General features: G+C 41.8%; 1 long non-coding RNA gene across 2 annotated transcripts; it reads left to right on the top strand.

The window, feature by feature from the left end:
- The first annotated feature begins 310 nt into the window (after positions 1-310).
- Positions 311-3928, top strand: LOC143268965 (uncharacterized). Of its 2 annotated transcripts, none has more exons than XR_013045217.1 (3): positions 311-445; positions 2093-2148; positions 3273-3928. It is a non-coding gene; the product is annotated as an uncharacterized LOC143268965 (long non-coding RNA). The 2 variants fall into 2 exon arrangements; XR_013045216.1 differs by having other exon boundaries at positions 347-720.
- The last annotated feature ends 1540 nt before the right edge of the window (positions 3929-5468 follow it).

Raw genomic sequence — 5468 nt, 5'->3', positions numbered from 1 at the left:
GCTGTGATTAATTCACCCAGGAATTACTGTTAGCAAAGCCTGCTTACTTGTCACACAAATCCTCTATCTCTGTGGGTTTGGAAAACTCACTTTGGAGTTTGTGACTGTTTCGGGCACAGGTTGATCTCTATTTAGGATAAGATGTACTTCAGATGAGCCAATTTTCACATATACCCAGTATTTTTTTCTCATTTAATTTCATGGGAGGATTTCTCTATAAGTCACAAAGGGAGTCATTATGGTTTAGATATGTGTTCTAGCTACTTTTCCATTGTTGTGATAAAACATCGTAACCAAGGCAACTTAGAGAAGAAAGAGTTTGGACTTGGGGTTCCAGCAGGCTGGAGTCCGTGGCGGCAGAGCAAAGGCATGGCAGTAGGAAGAGGAATCTGAAGGCTCTCACCTTGAACTTCAAGTGCAAAGCAGAGAACACAAGCTTGAAATGGTGCAAGTCTCTTCACTATCAAAGTCCTGCCTCCCACGACACACTTCCTCTACAAAAGCCACATTTCCAAAGACTTCCAAACAGCACCATCAATTGGGGACCAAGTACTCAATGGCTCAAGATTATGAGGGACTCACTTACCGCTCAGACACCACAGTGTGCTTTGGCTGTGTGCCTGTGGGTCCGTATGTTAGAGTTGGGCTTCATTGTGGTGGTGGAAACATGGAGTCTAGGCCACTGGCAATGAGCCCTTGAAGGGATTCAGATGAACCCAGGTCAGTTTTTGTCTGGGAATTGTTATGAAACAGCAAGACTCACTTTTCTACAGTCTCTGGATTCTCAGCTCACCATATATCCTAATCATCTTCAACCATCAACTTAACATAGCCCCGAGTTATCTGAGGGAGTCCAAATTGGAGGGGTTTCTAGATGATATTGACCTGTGGCCATGTCTATGAGGAACTGTTTGGACCAATAATTGATGTGGGAGAGCCCTGCCCACTGTGGTCAGTGTCATAAGTGGGCAGGGGTCTGGGCTATATTAGAAAGCTAGCTGAACATGAGCTTGGACCAAACTAGTAAGCAGCTTTTCTCCACGGCTCCTGTCCTGATTTCCCTCAATGATGGCTTGTGACCTGGAAGACCAAGCTGAAATAAACTTTTCCCTTTTCAAGCTGTATTTTGTTATGGTATTGATCGTGGTGACAGAAAAGCCAAGTAGGACACGAACTAGTCTCTTTGAGTTTTGTGTGCTCTTTACATGCCACCCACCATGATGTGACACAGTCAAGGGGAGAGGCCTAATTAACAAAGCTACCAAAGTTGAATTTCTCATCCCTCCCAACTAGGAAGCAAACTCTCTTTGTTACAAAGTACCCAACCTTGAAGTTTTTGTGATAGCAATAGAAATGGACTAGTATAGGATCTACAGTGCCTTGAAAATTTCAATCCTTCAAAAGTTGCCTTAAGCATTCCATCTTTGTTCATGTCCACTATATTAATTTTTATTCAGAGCCTGTAGCTTACAACTGTTAAAAAAAATCATCAGAAACTTCATACAATGAAACACAGAGCTCAGATCAGAGTGGCTTCTTTCCTTATTAAGTGACTTTAAGTAACTTCTCATCTTAATCATGAGGATAATTACATCTCAGTAGTATTGCTGTGAGGATTAGACGAGATAAATATGTAAAGCTCTTACCATGGAGCCTGGAACTTGAGAAATACTAGCTCTTTTCCTTTGCTCTTCTTTTACTAAGTGATTGGTTTCATGCTTGGTCATTATTTCAGGTACTGGATTTCATATATGTATATGTGTATGTATATGTATGTATGTGTGTGTGTGTGTGTGTGTGTGTGTGTGTGTGTATGATTTTTAGAGGGCTTAGACAATGTCAATGGTCCTGATTTTCAGTGATTACAGACCCCTTCAGTAGAACTTCCCTCGCTATGTGTGATGGTTTGAATGAGAAACATTCCCATAGGCTTACATATTTGAATAGCTGGTCCCCAGTTGGTGGCACTGTTTGTGGGAGGTTGTAGAAACTTTAGGAGGTAGAGCATTGTTGGAGGATGTATGTCACTGGGGGAAGGTCTTGGGAGTTAGTGAGCTCATCTCAGTTTGCAATCTCTGCTTTCCGTTTGCAGTTGAAGATGTGGTCTGTGGTGCCTTCCCTATCATTATGGACCCTCCCTCTGGGACTGTAAGTTAAAATAAATTTTTCCTTCCGTAAGTTGCTTTTGGTCCATAATCACTGAAAAGTAACTAATGAACCAAGGTGTGTAGAGGCTGATGACTGGTTAGTTTAAGCCCCAACCCTAACCTGACTGAAACACAGAAATTACAAAGACATTCATGTTCCTCTCTCTCCCAGTTTACGTGCGTTTTCTTTGGACATTTACACGGCTCTGTTCAAAGATATGTTTAGAGCAGAACATTAGACATAAAAACCACTTCCCTGCAAATCTAACCTGTATAAGGGAACAGGTTCAGTAAATGGTTCCCTCGTTTAGCATACACCTGGCTCCTCCTATCCAACTTTTTGTTACTTCTCAGTTTTTCATTTAATTTACTCGAAAATATTTCCTAATTCATAAACACTACCAAGATTAAGGAGTCAGGTACTCCTGAAAATCTCATTAGCTAAACCCATCAGCACTTTAATCCTGGTTCTTACCTCCTACTTCTCTGGGAAAGGGTGTGTGGGGGGGACTTGATCATATCTTTTAACCCATTAGTGCCTGGTTGGTCTCAGCTCTCTACACCAGAGATTATGATTGAAAAGTGTTTCAGAGAGGCAGTGCAGCTTTGGGGTAGACTACATACAAGGCCTTAGATCTAATTCCCAAGCACTACAGAAATATTTTAAAGACGATAGATGAACCACTTTAACAATATTATTTTATGTGTATGAGTGTTTTGGCTGCTTGTATAACTGTGTTCCATGTGTGTACCTGCTGCCCATGGAGGGCAGAAAAGGGTGTCAGATCCTGTGGAACTGGAGTTAGAGATGGTTTTGAGTCAACAAGGAGGTGCTGGGAATTGAACTCTGGTCCTCTAGGAAGAGGGGAAAATGATTTCTCTTGTTCCCACCTGATGCATCTGATGGCATGAATGAATAGATTAGACATAATGATATTCAACATTTAGAAGATTATAGATGTCTATGATGTAAAGTTAGACCGCAGAGTCTCATGAGCATGCTAGTCCTCCTTTATCAATGATTTATTTTCCTTTCATAGCTGTATGTATTTTTATATTATTGTTTCCTACTCTCTTTCAACTGTTGTCTCTAAGCTGCTTTCCCCATATTTGTTTTGCTTCCAGTTTTCACACTTGAGGCCCCTCTACAAACATAGACAAAGCTGGAAAAGACTTGTCAGCTCTGCCTGTCAGTGGGAAGAGATGGTCGAGGTTTTCCACTAGGAATTTGGACTCTGTCTCCCTCATCTGTACCAGATAAATGGATTACCCAGAGAGTTCCCCTTTAGCCTTCTGCTGAAAGTCTCAACACTTTCCCCTACATAATCTTCATTTAACCAACTCTGTTTCTTCACTTCTGTTTTCTGTAATCCTATACAACTGGAAGAAAACACCTCAGCACCCTTTTAGGGATTAAAGAACCAAGCTGCAACAGGACTGTAGATTATACAATGAATTAACCAGTGTTAGATTTTGCAGCTTTAAGGTGCATTCTGCATCCTTGAAGAGCTATATCTCAGCCCCCCAGCTGCCTGGATCTGAAGCAACCTTGGATCATTAGCTTCTCATTACCTTCTGGACTCCCCCATCCCTATCCAGAAGCCCTGTCACTCCTAACATGTTAGCTAAGTTACATGGTACAAACCTTTCCCCCACTTGGAAGCCCGTAGGATTGTTCACTAGAACTGTATCTTTGGTCTTTATGTGTCCCTTTTAGGTCTTGAGAGTGTGACCTACAGGCTGATGCCATTCTTCTAATAAAGCTCTCATGTGAAGGATAATTCATGTCAGCATCTTCCATTTTATACCTAACAATGCCTTTTCCAAGATAAATGTAACAAAAGAATCTAGAAGCAAGCGTTCTTTAACTGATGTTCTCGCTGTCTTGCATGATGTTTACCCAATGAGGTCAAGGTCTCATATACACTAATGGAAACTTTGTAAGAGTTGCTATTTGTCTTTTTCAGTTTCGTTGCAAGATACGCAGCTCTGCTGCATAACATAAACTATGGGGCTTGAAGATAATGACAATAAAATAAAGATAACTACTCAATTATGGGAGTCATAGAATTGACATGGAAATTTTAAAAATAGCTGTTTTATGAAGCTATAAATAAAACTTGGCTAAAACTCAGAACCTGTAGAGAAGAAAACAACTCAATCCATGGTGAGTAAAAAAAATATATTTTATTTCTTCACGTGTCTGTGTGTGTGTGTGTGTGTGTGTGTGTGTGTGTGGAGAGAGAGAGAGAGAGAGAGAGAGAGAGAGAGAGAGAGAGAGAGAGAGAGAGAGAGGGAGTATTCCCTTGTGCGTGAAGGTGTGTATGCCTATGTATGCACGGAGGCCAGAAGAGGGTATTGGATCACTTGGAGTTGGAGCTACAGGCATTTTTCAGGATAACCAGCTTGTTACTTTGCATTTAATACTGAGATGTGAACTCCCATTCTCACGACTGTGCAATAAGCATCCTTAATTTCTGAGCCATCGCTCCAGTCCCTAACCATGGTATTTTTTACATAAAGGAAATTAAAAACATTCTTCATAGTGAAAAACACAAAAAAAGGTATAAGAAAAAAAACATATTGGAAGATTCCTAGAGAGGCAGTTGTGAAGAGAGGGAGAAAGAGATACTGGCAAGAGATACTGAAAGACACAGTGGTGTGAGACTGAGCTCACCACACAAAGAGATGACCCTGACCTTTGTGGTCAGGAACAAATCTCACTTGAAAATAACCCCAGGGTCTGATAATTCTGAACTGTGGCCAGAGTCAAATTCTGGAGTCAACAACCATTGTTCACTGCTGTAGAGCCTGGGGATTCTAACACATACCTGATACCCTCAGGGGCATCCTAGTGGAGAGACTAATAATGTGCAGAAAGCATTGAAAGTTGGACCATCATTTCTCAGCTTGTGATAATCTCAGTGTTTCCTACATTCTCAATGCAAGAAGAAAACTCTACCTCTCTTCTCCCCATCCAACCCCATCTCTCCTTTGAAAGGGTAAGGCCTCCCATGGGGAGTCAGCAAAGCCTGCTACATTCAGTTGAGGTAGGACCAAACCCCTTCCCCTGCATCAAGGCTGATCAAAGCATCCCACCATAGGTAATGGGCTCCAGGAAGCCAGCTCTTGCACCAGGGATAGATCCGGATCCCACTGCCAGGGGCCTCTCAAACAGACCAAGCTACACAATTGTCTTCCTTATGCCAAAGGCCTAGTCTGGTTCCATGCAGGTTCCACAGCTGTAGATCTCTAAGTTCATGAGTTCCTACAAGCTTGATTCAGTTGTCTCTGTAGATTTCCCCATCAGGATCTTGACTC

This window comes from Peromyscus maniculatus, chromosome 16 (genome assembly GCF_049852395.1).
Source record: "Peromyscus maniculatus bairdii isolate BWxNUB_F1_BW_parent chromosome 16, HU_Pman_BW_mat_3.1, whole genome shotgun sequence".
Classification (NCBI taxonomy): Eukaryota; Metazoa; Chordata; class Mammalia; order Rodentia; family Cricetidae; genus Peromyscus; species Peromyscus maniculatus.
The sequence above is the reverse complement of the archived record's forward strand: the minus strand, read 5'-3'. Positions and strand labels throughout refer to the sequence as shown.